The sequence below is a fragment of the Halichoerus grypus genome, chromosome 9 (assembly GCF_964656455.1).
Source record: "Halichoerus grypus chromosome 9, mHalGry1.hap1.1, whole genome shotgun sequence".
NCBI lineage: Eukaryota > Metazoa > Chordata > Mammalia > Carnivora > Phocidae > Halichoerus > Halichoerus grypus.
The window spans coordinates 86,912,164-86,933,186 of NC_135720.1; the positions used below are offsets into that span (position 1 = coordinate 86,912,164).

Consider the following 21,023-nt stretch of genomic DNA (forward strand, 5'->3'; position numbering starts at 1 on the left):
GAAAAAGGATTTTTCTTATTCAGAATATGTTCTCACTCCTGTCTGTCTCCTCATTTTCAAAATTGGCTTACTGTATAATTAATGAGTAGCACACATCACACCTATTCTCAAGGAACATACACATAGGACTAATGATACAGTTTAGTACCACATGTTTAATCAGGGTAAAATTTACTTTTTAATGGTAACTCCATTGGATTAGGTTGTAGAGTCAGCTTAATTAAATTGAGCTTATTTTGATTTTTTTGTTGGCTCTAATTAATATTAAAATATATTCTTGACATCTCTTAAGCATACATAAGGAAGTCAAAGCCTCTAGTTATAAAAATAATTACTAAAGGTTGAATGAGAAGGCATTAATTATACTTACTATCTTATATTTGATTATCATATGTAATTGGTATGGCAAAATTGAATGACATTTAGGAAGACAATGTTTTATTTTTTAATCTTCATTTCTGAAAGGAGAACATATTCTAAAGGTTAAAAACATTTATGAAACTGGAGTTTTAATTGATAAGATAGCCAGTGAAGTATTTCTTCCTTGGGGGTATTGGTAGATGGTGGTATGTAATGCTCTTGCATGCCATAAAACACAGTTCTGTTCTCCATAGGCACAGAAAAGCTTAACTCTCTGAAGTAGCCTTTCTCTTTTTAAGTACTAAGTTCTTTAAAAAACATTTTATAGAACTTGTAACATGGCTATTAAAGATGTGTATAATTCTGAGGAAAAATAAAGGAAGAACATCTCAGGCTGAGGAAAAGAATGAATCTTGGATTCCAACACAGTCATGAATTTTAGTAGAAAATGGAAAACCTGGGGTGGGGATGTGCATGGGAATTCATAGTAGAAAATGAGTTTGAAAAGTAGATTGCAAGGCCCAACTGAGGTGTATTTACATAAATTGTAGGTCATATAGTATAATGAAGTTTTTTTTTTTTTTTTTCCCAACAGGAAAGACTCAGTGATTTACACTGTGCTTTAAAAGTTAATTGATTTTGATGGAAAAGATGGTTGGAAAAACAAGAACATGCACAGAGGCAATTCTGTTAACAGGTATAATAGGTGTGACAAGATGAGATTCTGGACTCACTTAGTGTCAGTGAGGTTGCAAAGGAGAAGTATTCAAATGACACCACACATTTAGAAATTTGAGGAAACAAACATACAAACAAATGCTGAGTTATTGGAAATACATGAGGCCCTCAATACTAGCAATAACAACAAAAATAAATGACAATAGTTGAGCAGAAGGTCGATAAAAAGTGGAACAAATTGTACTTCCTTGACATTTTTAAACTATAATATGCATGAAATTAGGTAAAATATAGATAATTTTTGCTCCAAATATATTCCTTTTTATTTTTTAAGGCTTTATTGAGGTATAATTGACAGACAAAAAGCTGTGTATCTTTAAGGTATAAATATATAAACTTTCATTTTTGGAAAAAAAGTTAGAAGGGACAAGGAGAGCTAACAGAAGTTTGAGGAAAAAAACTGGCTCCACTTACTTTAAATTTTAACTCATTTCCAGATAATGGTAACTAATTAAAATTCTGGTTATCATTTTAATGTTTTATTGTATTGTGCTAGGAAACTAAATAGGAAATGCTCAGTTTTTGAGACAGATGAATTTGAAGAAATCTATAAACAATTGCAATTGTTTTTGTATTGTCTCTAAATAAAGTATTATATCATTTTTTTAAATCCTGCAATCCCTGTGTGTATGGGTAATGTCTTACAGTACTTTTATTCTAGACATTCCATTCTTTCTTTGAATAAGGAAAAAAAATACATTAAGTTGGAAAGCTCCAGCCAAGGAAATTATAAAATAAATGATCTTGTGCATGTGATTTGGCAATTTTATGTTGTTTTTTACTCCGAGGTTTGATAATTTATTTCTTTTTTTATCTACATTATTCTGTGTTTCAAACTTTACTTTTCTTCCTTTTCTATCTGCATAACATTTTATTAAATACTCTCTTGGAATATTCAAGTTATACGTTAAATGGTTTTAAAAGATCATTTTTCTTTCTTTCTTTCTTTCTTTCTTTCTTTCTTTCTTTCAGGTGCCAAATGTCTAGAAATGCAGACTGAGTTTATCTCCTATGGTAAGTTTTATGTATTTCATTACCCTTATGGGGAAAATTTTCAATTGGTCAATGGCAAATTGGATGAGCAATTTCCACTATTTTAATGGGCACAGTGGTGTGATTGCACTTATATTGAACAAAAATTTACCCCTTATGATGAGGAAATACTATGGGGAAAGGAGATGGGATTCATATATTTAATTTTCCTCCTGCAATTGAATAAACATAATCAAAACTTTTAAAAAGCTTGATTAATCAAATGATAAATGAAATCTATAAATTAAAAGTACAGGGAATGTTTCCATTTATCTGTTATATGGACTGTTCATTCAATTTTTTTAATTATTATGTCATGTTAATCACCATACATCACATCATTAGTTTTTTTATTGTTATGTTAATCCCCATACATTACATCATTAGTTTTAGATGCAGTGTTCCATGATTCATTGTTTGTGTATAACACCCATTCAATTTTAAAGAACTTGTTTCACATTACTATAATAACAGGAAAAAAGAAGGCGGTCTATTTCATAACAAGAGACTGATATAGGCCAGATTAAACTATAAAACTCTATATTTTATAATTTTGACAATAAACTTATTTTCTTAGTGCCTTAAGTCATTCTCCTCAGAACAAATATCTTCTGTTTTACTTTCACAAGGAAAAAAGATGCCAACTAAAAATAATTATCATTTCAAGAATAATACAAAATCTGGTACAGCAATCAAAGTGAAATACAATTTAATATTTTCAGTTGATTACTTTTCCTTACCACACGAATGAGTCATTAATAATATTATTTATGTTTCTTTTGCTAGTGTTTTAAGTTTTACAATAATAATCTCAATAAGTAAAAGATTAGTTCCTTTAGACTTGCAGACTATGTCTAGATATGATGCTTGGTCTATCCCTGTTTAGTTCCTCCCTACCCTCAAGGTGTAGCCATGTGGGCTTCCACTCTGGGAGCATAATATTTTTACTAGGGATCCTCCTTCATGGCAGACCTTAAACTACATTTTCCTTCAGTTATTTGAGACTGATTAAGCTCTGCTGAGCTTATTAGGCACGTTTTTCTTGGCTTCTTTGCTTCTTTCATACTATAGCATAAAAATCTCTGTCGACTGCTTGCCAGACACTTTTCTCATGGCAATATACAATGATAAAGACACATTAGATTTAAAGACATTAGAATTCATTAAAAAACATTAAAATAACTCCATGTCTTCCAAATCATAATGTTTTCAAAAATTTTAAATGAGATATAATACAGATCTACTATAATGTGGAATGTTTGTTCTAATTTATAATTTTCTTACTGAATATTTGTCATGAATATTTCCTCATTAAATAATTGGTTTTTGGCTTTGTAGAACTTTTTTGTTTCTCTGAAATATATTTAATAATATATAGGTGGGATCAATAACTTTCCAATAGCTGTTTAAAAGCCAGGTTGAGAAATTTCCATAAAAAAGTATTGATACAACAACTGAGGCCAGGATGTATTTGTTGTTCAGTTGTACCTGTCCAGCATACCCTACCTCGCTCAAGATAAAGTATGGCTCTGCAATGAACTTAATAAATTTAGTTACCTTTGGCATGTGTTTATTTTCTGTTTTGGCATTAGTTATGAAAGTTTATATTCCCTGCATGTCAGTAAGTGAATCAATTAGTTTTCACATGCTTTTATCTTTTATCATGTAATTATATATACAATATATTAGCTTTCAGTAAAGGGGGTCAGGGAGATGAGGAAAAGTGAAGAATTCAGGAATCGAGTGCATCTTTGCCTGCATTATCTCCTATCAAAATTCCAACAACTCTGTAAGGGAATAACTACTTTCATATTGAATATTTGTGAAAAATTAAGATATGCAGGTTAAAATGTTGCAATTCTTACAAATTTATTAAGCAGTATTTACAGTTTTATAAGAAAAACTAAGACCACACGTGGATAGCTGGACATGGTATGATAAGTAAGGAGGAACAGAATGCTGCTTATATAAACATTAGAAGTAAATGGGGGTGCCTGGGGCGCCTGGGTGGCTCAGTCGTTAAGCGTCTGCCTTCGGCTCAGGTCATGATCCCGGGGTCCTGGGATCGAGTCCCACATCAGGCTCCCTGCTCGGCGGGAAGCCTGCTTCTCCCTCTCCCGCTCCCCCTGCTTGTGTTCCTGCTCTCGCTATCTCTCACTCTGTCAAATAAGTAAATAAAATCTTTAAAAAAATAAAAAAATAAAAAAAATAAATGGGGGTGCCTGGGTGGCTCAGTCGGTTAAGCGACTGCCTTCAGCTCAGGTCATGATCCTGGAGTCCCGGGATTGAGTCCCACGTCGGGCTCCCTGCTCAGCAGGGCGTCTGCTTCTCCCTCTGACCTTCCCCCTCTCATGTGCTCTCTCTCTCTCTCTCTCTCTCATTCTCACTCTCTCAAATAAATAAATAAATAAAATCTTTAAAAGTCTTTAAAAAAAAAAGAAGTAAATGAAAATTATATATACGCACATTATATATGGCTTTTCTTGAGAAAATCATATTTGGACTTTGGTTATCTTAGTTTCCATTAAGGACTGTTAAAGCTTAGGAAATAGATCTAATTTTAAGATGAGTCTAAAATTTTTAAATATCTCAAAAATCTGTTATCTCCTTTCCATTCACTTCCACAATTTCCCTCATACTAGTATAATAGCTGCTTTATTAGTTTTCTTCTATTCTTTTTAACTCGTCACTCATGCTACAGCAGATATTATAATAAAATTATGTAGTCACATAAATTGCTCATATAAACTAGCTACTTATAATAAAAATAGTATATATAATACACACACACACAATCCCTGAGTTCTAGGCCAATTGAAAACTCCTAAGAGGTGTAGCGCAGTGGTTGTCAAAAATTAAACTGCATGAGAAACTCCTGGAGGATTTGTTAATTTACAGATTGATGGACTCTACCCCTAGTTGACTCTGCGCACCTGAAGTGTTGTCCCAAAATTTGCATTTCTAAAAAAGAAGGGGGGCTGGTGCCTGCGTGGCATAGTCAGCTAGGTGTCCAACTCTTGGTTTCATCTCAGGTTGTGATCTCAGGGTCATAGGATAGAGCCCCCATGTCTGCTCAGTGCTCAGCATGGCGTCAGCTTGAAACTCTCTGTCCCTCTCCCGTTGCCCCTCTCCCCCACACACTCTTTTTCTGTAAAAATAAATAAATAAACCTTTAAAAAAATGAATTTGCATTTCTAAAAATTTCTCAGGTCATATTGGTGCTGTTGGTCTATAGACTGTACTGTAAACAATGCTCTCAAGTATCAAAATATATTTCCTCTAAAACTTTATTATTTTAAACCCATCAAGCATTCAATTTGCCTTTGGCTAGCTTTTTATTTAAAAGAAGTTAGCCAGAATCTGTTCCTAAATGTTCTGCTATAATTTCTAGCACTTCGCTTGTGGTGAAATAAGTTACTTTGAAATAGAAACAACAGATGATGACATTCCTTAAAAACTGGAAATAGTTTAATGTTTTAACCTTCTCACACATGACAAAATGTGTGCTATTAATAGAACTTTTTTCCTTCTATCTTTAGTACTAGAAATAAATACTAAAATAACAAAAATGTTTACTTGATGCACAATTGACTTTTCCTATTTAAAAGAATTTATTTATACAAGAATCTGAAATTTAGATGAATATTTTGTTTGTTTTTCTTGGAGAAGTCCAGGTATTACAAACACCTGAGGTTTGTTGAGAATTCGTTGAATGAAGGATATGCACTTTTCTTTAGCTCTAACACTACATATATGACCAATTTAGCAAATAGGTTCACCTCTGATTTATTAGACATTATGTATAGGGGAAAAACCGCTCAAATTAAAGTTTGACTATTTTGCATGAATGTGATTCCAAACCTACTAGACAGTTACTGATAAAAAACATATCATAAAATGTTGAAAAAGTTACATGATAGACTGAGTTTATTTATTTACCAGTCTTATAAAAAAGGCTTGCTATCACTATGATACAGATTGCCGCTACAAAAAGATAAAATGATGAAGACAAAAGTATGAGGAGAAAAAATAAGCAACATTTATGAACAAGGTAAACAAAAGGAGAAAGTAATTGTCATCAACATGTTAAATGACATATTACCTCACTAATTGTTTTAGAAAGAAAAATAAAACAATGATTTTGAGTGTGCATAAAATACAATGGGAAATTATTTTTCCACCTTTTAAATGGTCAATAATTAAAAACATAAATAGTAATGATATTCAGCTCTGATTGATATTGGTGGAAACAAAGCACGTTTTTAAAGGATAACCTGACAATATTTATTCAAATTATATTTTAAATGCCTCTTTGTCATTTTATTCCTACTTGAAAAATTTGGAAATCCTTCTTACAAGAACGAACAGAATCAATACCTGCACAAAATATTCATGGCAGGTTAATTTGTAAGGGGAAAAATAAAACAAAAAGAGAAACTATATATATATGTATTTAAGATTTTATTTATTTACTTCAGAGAGAAAAAGAGAGCTTGCATGTGCCAGAGAGAAAGAGTATGAATGCGGGGGGCAGAGGGAGAGGGAGAAGCAGACTCCCCACTGAGCAGGGAGCCCAACACAGAGCTGGATCCTGGGACTCCGAGATCATCTGAGCCGAAGGCAGATGATTAACCAACTGAGCCACCAAGGCGCCCCTGAGAATGGATTCTAATATGACCAATAGATATTAGGCAGTGATTGAAAGTAACTATATACCTGACATATGCATATATAGTTATATATATGTACACATACATACATATACATATATGTACACATACATACATATATATATGTAAATTCATACATCATGAAAGCGATAGAGAATAAAAGATTGTTAAATCTTTTCTTCAAACATTCAAAACATTGGTTAGGATATTATTGTACCTCCTGTGTATGTCCTCTATGTCCTGAGAAATTTTCTAGACTTTATGTTCAAAATATCATATTTTTGGTAAGACATCTTTAATCTTTATCTTAATCTATTAGTTAGCTCATTCCTGGATTATTTATTTCAGTATCATTTTATTAATTTTATTAATCCATGCTCTCTTTCATGGAAAATTTTTCTACTCCCTTCTTTTTTTATAGCACCCTGATCTTTTATGATGGATATCAAATCCAGCTGTTCCATTGCTTCATCTTGATCCTTCTTTATGTTTTTGGGTTTCTTAAATTGTCTAGTATTTCTGGATTGTCCCTTCACATTTACAGATAAAAACACAAACCCAATTTATTTAGATATCTGAAGGAGATTTTTTCTGTCAAGCGTGGGCAGTGCCTTCAGGAAGATGTGGATAAGACCAGGCTTGCTGGCAGGTGGCTTCAACAGAGAATAGACGGAACTCTGGAACCCCTTGTATAGTGAAAAGGACATTTCTCTAGGAATTGTGAAATACTGGGTATTTACTGTTGAATAGAGTTGTACTACTTTGCCTTGCTTTTCTTTCTCCCACTTTTTTTTGGAAGAACATATTGTCATCAAATTGAAATTTGGTCCCTTGATGAATTACTCTAAGGATTTTGTAATGTCTAAGTTCTGACTTTCTTTATGGTGAATGGTCCCTCATTTAAAATACCTTTGGTGTTCCCCTTATGAAGAATCTTACTTATCTCTGGGGAATTGTCTTTTTTTTTTTTTTTACCCTTTCTTTTTTGATACAATCCCACAGGCTTTTGAAAGTCCTGGAATTTGTTTAAAAACTTCACTCATTTATGCTTTCCTTCCAGTTTTTAGTCCTTCAACTGGATATTGTACATGTGTGTTTTAGTGTGCCAGCACCACCCCAGTTTTCTCTTACAACTCATGATGTTCATTCTGAAGTGCTCTCCTTATCTATTTATCATACAGTATTTAATCTAATTCTTATTTTTCTAGTTCCTAAGCATGCTTCTCGGTTTACAGCCTTGCCTTTATATTCCAGGTCACAATCGTTTATTATTGTCATCTAAACCCTGATTCAGTTTCTTTGTGTAGTTTCTCAATGTAAAATGCTATTGTTCATATTTGGCCTCAGAATCTTGGTGCCAGCCATTCATAGTTGATCATTTGTTCAAGTTAATTCCTGTCCTGCAAGATAGAACTATTCAGTGGTGCTGACTGCACCACTCTGGAGAGGCCTGTCCTATGTAAATGCAATTAATTAGTCTTTGTTCAGCAATGTCCTGAGACATGATATTTACCAAAACGGTATTTATTCAGGGGCACCTGATTTCAGTGGCAAGGTTGGGAAATATATTTTTTGCACTTTTCATAAATACCCCCTTAACAAATCCTTAAGGCATGATTTGACTTTTACTGGATTTTAATTGGCAATATACTATTATAAACTCTGGTGCCATTTAAAGGCATTCCTAATCCTACCTGGATGTCAAAAGTCATTGAGCATTTCAATTTCACTAAAGAAGTAAAAGGCTCAGATGATATAGTTATTGACAGCTTCTGGAGTTCCGAAGATCTTAAAAAGGAAAATTTCACTAAAAAATTGATAAAATAGATGTTTGATTTGTGAAAGGAAGGACAATATCCCTACCAAAAGAAAATGTAACATAAATGGGAAAAGAACTGAACAGTCAAGAGCTACAAGCTACTCATATTAGGAATGCAACTGAACTTATTGTATTCATGTACACTCAGAGATAGAATTAATCTTATTTTTCAATGATTTCTCTTTTGCCATTTGAAATCTGTGCCACTTTGAAGCATTTTAAAAATTATAATCAAGTTAAATAACAATTGTCCATGATTGCAGTCAGCTGGACTTCAGGATGTACTGGACTTAATTTAAGAGTAATTAACCTCTACCCCATAATTTCATTTTTTAACCTTTGCCAATTAATTCCCATACACTGACTAGGAATCAGCCTTTCTGATTTTAAATCAATTGCCTCAATTTTTCCCTTCCTTTGTGTGGTGCTGTCTTAGCCACAAGGAGAGAGTGGGGCAAGCTCTGTAAGAATTTGCGAATTTCTGAGAAGTGGTCCTGAATCACAATTGCCTGAATATTCAGGGAGTGGTAGAATGATGTTTTTGGTGGTGATAAAACTGAGGTGGCATATTCAATTGTACCCACAAGAGTTTAATCATTTCATAATGTACCCGAATTATCTTCAAAGATGAATTTTTTTTTCTTCTCCAGAAACTGATGGCTTCAGGTAAAAAGCCTTAGTTTGGCACAAAAGTCATTCTGAAGCACTTTGGACTGCTTCCCAGATCTGCTGGGCCTTTTTGGCAATATAGTAACATCAGCATTTCATATTTCAATATTTATTCTAGGGAAAAAGTAAATTTTGAAGGGTAAAAAAATGATATCATTAAAATGGCAACATTGAGGAAATAACAAAGACATCTATATATACTTTATATCCTTTCAAAATTATGGGATGGAGAAACAAAAAAGAAGTTGGCTTTATTAATTAAACCTATTTTATAAAATAGATAAAGTAAAAGGCTTTTCTCAAGCTGGAAAATATGCAGGTTTTTGTCTTTCAAATGTGACTTAACATTGAAATGTCACAAAATTAAGTCTATATCATATTTAAGAAAAATGCTTTATATTTAAAATTCAAAAAAATATCCTCTGTTGAGAGCTTATACAACAAATTCTGCTGAGGGGACAGGAAATAGAATACTGTTTAGTTCAAATATGTTGACATAGAAAAGTACTAGGCTTATTTCTTACGGGATGTTAGATTCATTATAACTGACTGGACTTTTAGGTCCCTGTTTTATGAGTCAGGTAGGTAAAGTCAGAAAATGTGAAGTTAGAACACTTTTTTTAAAAGATTTTATTTATGTATTTGAGAGGGAGAGTGAGCCAGAGAGAGAGAGCAGGAGAGGGGCTGGGGACTGGGAAGAGCAGAAGGAGAGGGAAAAGCAGACTCCCCGCTGAACAGGGAGCCTGATGCAGAGGGCTCTATCTCAGGAGACTCTGGGATCATGACCTGAGCTGAAGGAAGATGTTTAACCGACTGAGCCACCCAGGCATCCCTAAAACACTTTTTTTAAGCTTTATATATTTTAAGTACATTTCTTGATTCTGTGTTAAATTGCACTAGTGAGAAAATACTTCAATACTGACTGAATACAGGTGCGGTTCTTGGTACCAAGCTGATTACTTTGAGATCTTAAAGAAGCACGGAATTAATCCCTTAATAAGGAGTTTGTGATGTTAATGGAACGGGAAAAGGAAAAAAAAAAAAAAACATGCAAAATCAAATCATAGTTTAAGTGAACAGTTCATGGAATTTTTGTCATATAAGACATACAATGGAAGTCCTAAAGAAAAAGGGTGCATTTTAAAGACTCTTCAGAACCTTTGCTCCATCAGTTACTCTGAATGAAAGGCAACTATCTCTGATTGATAAAGTTTCAGCCTACATCTTACCCCTTCAAATAGGTCTTTCCTGAGCATACACTGTCTACAATGACATAATTTTCACTTCTGAATCCCTAAATCATTTAGTCATCAAATATGTAAAAATATTATATATTTAAATATAATATTTTCTGTCACTCTCCAGGATTTTATAGATGCATTCAGTCCTCCCAATTTTACTGTAATCTCACAATAGAGACCTTATATATTATACTCTTTATTTACCATCCCTCAGCAGAGTATATTATATGTAGTAGGCACTTGGTAAATTTTTGCTGACCAAACTCAAAATACTTGGATTGTAATAGATGTAGTTTGTGACATGTGCCCTGCCCAAAGAAGCTTTAAGGAGGGCACTTGTTGTGATGAGCACTGGTTGTTGTATGTAAGTGATGAATCACTAAATTCTACACCTGAAACTAATATTACACTGTGTGTGAACTAACTGGAACTCAATAAAAACTTGAAAAAGAAAAAAAAAAAAAAAAGAGGTTGTCCTGCATACCATATGAACGCTCTCCAGACACAGATGATTAGACCTCGCCTTTGGCAAATACATCTTAGGCATTCCATAATAACCTACGGCATAGCAGAAGACAACCCACCAGATCCTATCTCCTGAGAATTTAAACTAAGCAACACAAAGAGGCTTACCATCAGCAGTGAGCTGTGGATGGACCAAATAGGTCATAATGAAGAATCACGGATGGGCAGTGTTGGGCTAAAAGTAAAATACCTAAACAAACGGAGATGGTTAAGAGAAAAAGGAGGAAGAGATAGATAGGAAGGAGCAAGAAGCCCCAGAGAAATGCTCTGTCTTAGGTATTGGAGACTTTCCAGAGAACACTTTGGGTTTTCAAAGATAAGCCTGTGTTTCATTTTCTCCCTGAAGAAAGAGAAGATAGATCAGAATATTCTATGTATAATTTGAAAGAAAATAATGCCTTCAAATGATTTTGATGAGCAGATCTTAGATAAGTTCCTCCCAGTATTTGAGAATCATTGCTGAAATAGATAAGAATTAAATGATTTCCTAGACCTCATTACTTAATTCACCAGAGCAGATATTTTTCATTTGTTATTTTATTTAAGGTAAAGCAGCTTCTTCCCTTAGAGAAAAAATAGTATAGAAATTCAAAATAGACTTATCCAAACACACTTTTTTGCTTATTTATTTTAGATGGATAAATGTGACTTTAAACATAATTTATATACACTAAATCAAATGATAAAAATCATTTCAATAAATAAGAATGAAATAAATTTAAGTGCACCAGAGTCACACATCTTGGTGTTATTGCCATCGGCTATCTTCTACTTATATCTGAACAGTCAAATCATCACATATGCTTTAAGTAGCTTTTGAAGTGCAGTTTAAACTCTGAATACTCCAAATTAAAAGCATAAGATACATTAATATTTTAAGTATTTCATATTTTTAAGAATTTATTTATTTTATTTGGCTTGACAGAATCCTAACAACTGCTCAATCATTCTGTGAACCAGTCTGATGCCAAACCAGGATATTTCTGATTAAACAGCATTTAGATGATAAATATGTTCTTTCATAAAAGTCATAAGATTGATTGCCTATAACAAAGTTATGATGTTGTAAACACAATTCTAAAAACAGTATCTCAATATGTCAAATTCAGTTTAAGTTTGAAATGTTATTTCCAACATTTATGTTTGAGGTAATGTTTAGTTTATTAAACTCAGCACTGGCCAGAATGTGTCAAGAAGAGTCATTTAAAGTGATAAAATTTTCAATTTAATTCTAGAAATATTTATTGGGCAATTACAATGTGCAAGCCACTGCATTAGAATCAGTTAAGAAGACAAGATGAAAAAGACAAGGTCTCTGCCCAACATTCTATAAAGAAAATGTAAGCAACCATTTAAGCTTGTAGTTGTTATCTTCAAAATTAGCTGCAGATATCTTTCTTGAATTGCTATTATAGTTTTCAAGGTATTAGCCATATTTTTTAAAACTGGTTATCTATTGCTTCTCCCAAAAAGTAAATCATAGGAACTGGTTCAATAAGCTAATTTGATTTTTTGTTGTTGTTGTTAAAGGAAACAAATCCATGAGAGAGTTGCAATAAAAAAAATTAAAAGGCAACTCTAAAAGCCAGAGATTCTCACATGAGTTTCATATTTTCCAGATTACATTTTATTTTTTTCTAAATTACTCGCTTGAAAAATGAAAACTCATTGGTTTAGCAGAATGGGGAAGATGTTAAGAAGAATGGTTACTTCTGGGGTAATTGGAGACAGTCAACTTAAGGCCCTTTTGAAACAGAAAATGAGGTTGGTGCCATGCCAATGAAAACAAGGAAAAAGTGGTAGAGAGTAGCAGAAATTCTCTACAAAATAGGATCATCCTTTGTCTTTTCTGCTGTGCAAAAGTGTGAGGTGAGGACTTTGAAATTCTTTAATTTATAGACCGCATTTATTTCTGCTGTTGAGTCTTAGAAAATTGTGATACAGCACAGTGGAGTTGAGTTGTGTTATCATGGCCTATGTGTTGGCTATGGTTTTTAAAATGGCTTTGTTTGGTTAAGATGCAAATAAGGATATAAAAAGATGCCCCATATCATATGTCATCAAGGAAATGCAAATTAAAACAGTTATGAGATACTGCTACACACCTGTTAGAATGGCCAAATTCGAGAACACTGACAACACCGAAAGCTGTTGAGGATGTAAAGTGACAGGAACCCTCACTCATTGGTGGTGGGGTTGCAGAATTGTACAAGCCACTTTTTGGAAGACAGTTTGATGGTTTCTTACAAAACTAATCATACTCTTGCCATATGATCTAGTAATCATGGTCCTTGGTATTTACTCAAAGGGCTTGATAACTTAATGTCTACAAACAAACCAGCACATGGATGTTTATAGTAGCTTTATTCATAATTGGAGAAACTTGGAAACTACCAAGATGCCCTTCAGTAGGTGAATGGATAAATAAACTATGCTACATTCAGACAATGGCATATCATTCAGGGCTAAAAAGAAATAAGCTAGCAAGCCATGAAAAACATGGAAGAAACTTAAATTCATATGCTAAGGGAAAGAAGCTAATCTTAAAATCTACGTATTGTATGATTCCAACTATATGACATTCTAGAAAAGGCAAACTTTGGAGACTGTGAAAACATCAGTGATTGACAGGGGTTGGAGCAGGGGGAGAGATGAATAAACAGAACACAGAGGGTTTTTAAGACTGAAAATACTGTATATGATATCATAATGATGAATACATGTCATTATACATTTGTCCAAATCCATATATGAAACCAAGCATAAACTTTAATGAGAACTATGGACTTTTAGGGATCACGATTTGTCAATATAGTTTCATCAATTGTACCATTCTGATAGGAGATGTTGATTATTGAGGAAATTATGCATGTAGGGGGCAGAGATTATATGGAAATCTCTGTGTCATCCCCTTAATTTTGTTATGAATCTAAAACTTTTTTGGGGGCGCCTGGGTGGCTCAGTTGGTTAAGCAACTGCCTTCGGCTCAGGTCATGATCCTGGAGTCCCTGGATGGAGTCCCGCATCCGGCTCCCTGCTCAGCAAGGAGCCTGCTTCTCCCTCTGACCCTCCCCCCTCTCATGTGCTCTCTCTCTTTCTCTCTGTCTCAAATAAATAAATAAAATCTTAAAAAAAATAAAAAATAAAACTTTTCAAAAAATCATACATTTTTGATAAAAATTGTCTTTTTTTTTTTTTTTAAGATTTTATTTATTTGACAGAGAGAGACACAGCGAGAGAGAGAACACAAGCAGGGGCAGTGGGAGAGGGAGAAGCAGGCTTCCTGCTGAGCAGGGAGCCCGATGCGGGGCTCGATCCCAGGACCCCGGGATCATGACCTGAGCCGAAAGCAGACACTTAACGACTGAGCCACCCAGGCGCCCCAAAAATTGTCATTTTAGATATCCAATGGATCAAAAATAAATTAATGCTTAAATTTAAATTAATGTTTAAATTTAAACAGTGTATTATATTGTATTATTTTTCTAGGGCTGCCACAAAAAAATACCACAGACCATGAAGCTTAAACAACTTTAATATATTTTCTCGTGATTCTGGAAGGCTAAAAGTCAGAGATCAAGGTATGACAAGGGTTGGTTTCTTCTGATGTATCTCCCCTTTGTAGATTGTTTTTCTTTCCCTGTGTCTTCACATGGTCTTGCCTGTGTGTCTGTGTCCCAATCTGTGTCCTAATCTATGAGGGTGCTAGTCATCCCGGATGAGGACCTACTCTAATAACCTCATGTTAACCTAATTACCTTATTAAAGACTCTATCTCCAGATACAGTTACATTCTGAGATACTGAAGGTTAGTACTTCAACATATGAATTTTGGGGATGATATAAATTAGCCCATGACATATATAGTGTTTCACCTTAAGACATCTTTCTTTAGACCTAACACAAAAATTCTTTCATTATTTAAAACTTTTTTTAAAAATTTCTATTGAGTTGGAAAAAAGATGGCTCCTTCTTAGCTGATGTGAAAAACAAAGGTAAATATTACATTTAATGTCAAAACATCTAAACATGATATGTTGATAAAAATTTTCCTAGATATAATAGTTATAAAGAAGACATGATTAAATAAGATTTAAATTCAAAAGCATATTCTTAGAATATGCGTTATGATCAAGTAATTTTCATTACAGCAGAGCAAGGCTGTTTCAATTTAGGAAATACACAGAGTATACACAAATACACAAATACACAAAGTATATAAAACTGTATGGTTGTTCCACAGGATGCTAACAAATCCTACAAAATAATTGGTAGTCATTCCTAATCTCAATTTAAGTGAACAAGAAATAAACAAACTAAATATAATAAAACTAGTTATTTCAGCCCAAATCAGTCTAGTAATTAATAAAACAATAAAGTCCCAATGATTAAAATCAGAAAAAGTAGAGGGATGACTATTATTTTGGCTATCATTTAACTAAATCCTTCAAGGATGATGATGTTTAGGGAAACACTTTTAATAAGTGTGGAGGAGGGTAGTTCCCACATGAATGGGCTCTCTTCAAGATGTAGGGTAATTACTGTGTCTTTAACTTCAGTCTTGTGTCCTAGTAGCCAAATATAGGAAACAGAAAATAACATGTTACAAAACACAAGCATTCTACTTTATGATAGTACCAACAACTAGAAATAATTTTTAAATCCCTTCTACGATAGTGGAAAAATGTAAAATAGGAAAAATTATATATTCAGGGCCTCTATACACAACTATAAAACTTATTAAAATAACTAGGGATCCTTGAATTATATGAAGAGGTATGCAATTTTCTTGGATTTAAAGACAATATAGAAATAGAAATTATTTTAAATTATAGAAATTTATGGAAACTACAATCATAATTCTCAAATGGTTTCTTGGAATTGGTAAAAATGATTCATAAGTTCAAAAGGAAGAATACATTTCTGAGAATTTTCAATTGATTTTTTAAATAAAACAAAATATATTTAGATTCAAAATAATGCTAGTGTAATAACATTAATTCCCATTATAAAATCAAGGTAACCCTAAACATATTTCATATACATAACTGTGTATACCTTAGTTTTTTTTCCATAATTTCATCAATTGTGACTAATTCAGCTAACATTATTTTCCACTGATATTCTAGTTTTCACTGGACCTAGTTACATAAATTCTTCTTAATTTTTCTAATATTTCATAGTTTCATTTATAAGACTATTTGCAAAACTGTAACCTTTTAGAAAAAAATTGAGAAGACTTTATGTGACTGTTTCCAGTGAAGGCCCAGTTAAGGGATGCAAGAAATATAAAAGCCATAAAAGAATACATTATTGATTTTTTTTCTGCATGGAAGAAGACCAAAACAAAATCAGTAAATAGATTATACTCCAAAGGAAATTATTATGATATATAACCTGGACAAAGGGTTAATATCCCAATACAAAAATTAATATCCACACAAAAAATATTACATAAAATGTAGGCAAAATGTTAAACAGACAATTATTAGAAACAAATGAAAATATTTAAAAAACTAAAAGGTAAACATTGCCTCATTTATATTATCAAAAAGTGATATTTTACTTTATGTAAAATAATTTTATTCCAAACATACTTTATCTTTCAGAAATCTAGTAATAAAGAAAAGCTTAAAAATGATTTTTCTACTCTAAAGATATCTACATAGTTTGAATACCAGTGAATAAATTATAAAAAATCAGTCATTGTTAGTAGGTTTAATATAACAACATTGATGAATAATTCAATTTTCTCTAAAAAGTTCAATGCAAACGTGTATATAGCTATTGTAGTAATCATAATCTCAAATCTAAGAATTGCTTTGCATAGTGGATTACAATAAATCCATTGCAAGTAAAGTTCACAGGAGAATATTTGCAAACAAATGGCCCAGGAATCTCAATTCTTGGTGAGATATGGAATGTGCAAAGATAACAGAACTTTTACCTTATTTGGCTAGTCCATTTATACTGCTAGCAAAGTGAATCTGTATTAAACTTATCCATTATGTTTAACCAAGTGCTTTTTGTCAACAATCTTTCTAGTAAAAATATCTCAATAACTACAATAAGCTTTGATTGTTACTCAGAACTGCAATGGAGTTACATGAATAGAAACTCAACATATACTTTCAATTATATTTGCATCCAAGGTTGACTCAAACCATTTGGAATATATTTTATATTTCCATGTAAAAATTGTTTTCATTGGTTAAATAATCAAATATTTTAAGGTGAGTTAATAACTAATGAGGGTGAGAGCATATAGATACAGTCATGTTTGTATATTGCTAGGAGGATTATTTATTGCTATAATGTTCTTGGAATATTATTTTACAGTATTAATTATACTTTAAAAATTATTAATCTAGGGGCACCTGAGTGGCTCAGTCAGTTAACCATCTGCCTTTGGCTCAGGTCCTGATCCCAGGGTCCTGGGATCCAGCCCCATATTGGGCTCTCTGCTCAGAAGGGAGTCTGCTTCTCCATCTCCCTTTGCCCCTCTGCTCATGCACTCTCTCACTCGCTCTCAACTAAATAACATTTTTAAAAAATTATGAATTTTTGATTGTAAAAGTTAACTTTTGGTATCCCTCTTATATAAACAAATGCACCAAAAAATAAGATATGTTTAATAATATTTATTTTATCACTATTTACAATATTTAAACAAACCTAGAAAAAATATCCATTATAGGAGATAGTTCCATCAATTGTTGATTCTCCATGCTATGAAATATTATTCAGCTACTAATTTTTTTTAAGATTTTATTTATTTGACAGGGAGAGAGAGAGAGAGAGCTGGTGCACAAACAGGGAGAGCTGCAGAGGGAAAGAGAGAAGCAGGCTCCCCGCTGAGCAGAGAGCCTGACATGGGGCTCAATCCCAGGACCCTGGGATCATGACCTGAGCTGAAGGCAGACGCTTAACTGGCTGAGCCACCCAGGAGCCCCCAAGCTACTAAAAATTTTAAAAGACAGTTATTAATTGATTATTAAGTATACTCATCAAAAATACTTCCTTTGAAATAAATACACATTGAAAAAATACAGTGGTACAAGTCATCCTATGTAGTATGATTATAATTTTTAAACATATGAAAACCAGAATAAATATAATAAGCTCAAAACCTATATGGTGGTATAGTCATAGAAAACACCAGAAATGTTTACATATTTTTTAATAATGATCACCTCTGGTGGTTATAATAGAAAGAACGAACAGAAATTAACTTTGTCAATGCAGTTTTCTTTTTTTTTAATTATTAATTTTATTATGTTAGTCACCATACATTACATCATTAGTTTTTCATGTAGTGTTCCATGATTCATTGTTTGCCTATAACACCCAGTGGTCCATGAAATACGTGCCCTCCTTAATACCCATCATCGGGCTAACACATCCTCCCACCCCCCTCCCCTCTAAAACCCTCAGTTTGTTTCTCAGAGTCCATAGTCTCTCATGGTTCGTCACCCCCCCGATTTCCTCCCCCTTCATTTTTCCCTTCCTACTATCTTCTTTTTTTTTTTTTTAACATATAATGTATTATTTGTTTCAGAGGTACAGGTCTGTAATTCATCAGTCTTGCACAATTCACAGCGCTCACCATAGTACATACCCTCCCCAATGTCCATCACCCAGACCCCCCCATCCCTCCCACCCCCCACCACTCCAGCAAACCTCAGTTTGTTTCCTGAGATTAAGAGTCTCTTATGGTTTGTCTTCCTCTCTGGTTTCATCTTGTTTCATTTTTTCCTCCCTTCCCCTATGATCCTCTGTCTTGTTTCTCAAATTCCTCATATTAGTGAGATCATATGATACTTGTCTTTCTCTGACTGACTTATTTCATTTAGCATAATACCTTCTAGTTCCATCCACGTCATTGCAAGTGGCAAGATTTCGTTTTTTTATGATGGCTGCATAATATTCCAGTGTGTGTGTGTGTGTGTGTGTGTGTGTGTGTGTGTGTGTGTATCTTCTTTTTTTTTTTTTTAAAGATTTTATTTATTTATTTGACAGAGAGATAAAGAGAGAGCACAAGTAGGCAGAGTGGCAGGCAGAGGGAGAGGGAGAAGCAGGCTCTCTGCTGAGCAGGGAGCCAGACGTGGGGCTCGATCCCAGGACCCCAGGATCATGACCTGAGCCGAAGGCAGCCGCTTAACCAACTGAGCCACCCAGACGCCCCTATATATATCTTCTTTATCCATTTATCTGTTGATGGACATCTTTGGCTGTTTCCATAGTTTGGCTACCCTTCCGATCACTACATTTGTATCTTTGGGGTAAATACCCAGTAGAGCAATTGCTGGATCGTAGGGTAGCTCCATTTTCAACTTTTTGAGGAACCTCCGTACTGTTTTCCAGAGTGGCTAAACCAGCTTGCAATCCGACCAACGGTGTAGGAGGGTTCCCCTTTCTCCGCATCCCTGCCAACATCTGTCATTTCCTGACTTGTTAATTTTAGCCATTCTGACTGGTGTGAGGTGGTATCTCATTGAGGTTTTGATTTGGATTTCCCTGATGCCGAGCGATGTTGAACACTTTTTCATGTGTCTGTTGGCCATTTGGATGTCTTCTTTGGAAAAATATCTGTTCATGTCTTCTGCCCATTTCTTGATTGGATCATTTGTTCTTTGGGTGTTGAGTTTAAGAAGTTCTTTATAGATTTTGGATACTAGCCCTTCATCTGATATGCCATTTGCAAATATCTTCTCCCATTCTGTCGGATGTCTTTTGGTTTTGTTGACTGTTTCCTTTGCTGTGCAAAAGCTTTTTATCTTGATGAAGTCCCAATAGTTCATTTTTGTCCTTGCTTCCCTTGCCTTTGGCGATGTTTCTAAGAAGTTGCTGTGGCTGAGGTCAAAGAGGTTGCTGCCTGTGTTCTCATCAAGGATTTTGATAGATTCCTGTCTCACATTTAGGTCTTTCACCATTTTGAGTCTATTTTTGTGTGTGGTGTAAGGAAATGGTCCAGTTTCATTCTTCTGCATGTGGCTGTCCAATTTTCCCAACACCATTTGTTGAAGAGACTGTCTTTTTTCCATTGGACATTCTTTCCTGCTTTGTCGAAGATTAGTTGACCCTAGAGTTGAGGGTCCATTTCTGGGCTCTCTATTCTGTTCTATTGATCTGTGTGTCTGTTTTTGTGCCAGTACCATACTGTCTTGATGACAGCTTTGTAATAGAGCTGGAAGTCCGGAATTGTGATGCCGCCAGCTTTGCTTTTCTTTTTCAACATTCCTCTGGCTATTCGGGGTCTTTTCTGGTTCCATACAAATTTTAGGATTATTTGTTCCATTTCTGTGAAAAAACTTGATGGTATTTTGATAGGGATTGCACTGAATGTGTAGATTGCTCTAGGTAGCATAGACATTTTCACAATATTTGTTCTTCCAATCCATGAGCATGGAACGTTTTTCCATTTCTTTCTGTCCTCGTCAATTTCTTTCATGAGTATTTTATAGTTTTCTGAGTCCAGATTCTTTGCCTCTTTGGTTAGATTTATTCCTAGGTATCTTATGGTTTTGGGTGCAATTGTAAATGGGATTGACTCCTTAATTCCTCTTTCTTCTGTCTTGTTGTTGGTGTATAGAAATGCCACTGATTTCTGTGCATTGATTTTATATCCTGCCACTTGACTGAATTCCTGTATGACTTCTAGCAGTTTTGGGGTGGAGTCTTTGGGGTTTTCCACATAAAGTATCATATCATCTGCAAAGAGTGAGAGTTTGACTTCTTCTTTGCCGATTTGGATGCCTTTTATTTCTTTTGGTTGCCTGATTGCTGAGGCTAGGACTTCTAGTACTATGTTGAATGGCAGTGGTGATAGTGGACATCCCTGCCATGTTACTGACCTTAGGGGAAAAGCTCTCAGTTTTTCCCATTGAGAATGATATTTGCTGTGGGTTTTTCATAGATGGCTTTTATGATATTGAGGTATGTACTCTCTATGCCTACACTCTGAAGAGT

At 33.9% G+C, this 21,023-nt stretch overlaps 1 long non-coding RNA gene across 1 annotated transcript in view; it reads left to right on the forward strand.

The window, feature by feature from the left end:
- Positions 1 to 830: 830 nt before the first annotated feature.
- LOC144378980 (uncharacterized) overlaps positions 831 to 21,023 on the forward strand; it is a 42,290-nt gene continuing 22,097 nt past the window's right edge. The window contains exons 1-2 of the long non-coding RNA XR_013440944.1: positions 831 to 1,057; positions 2,071 to 2,112. This is a non-coding gene — a long non-coding RNA (uncharacterized LOC144378980). The remainder of the gene's footprint in view (positions 1,058 to 2,070; positions 2,113 to 21,023) is intronic.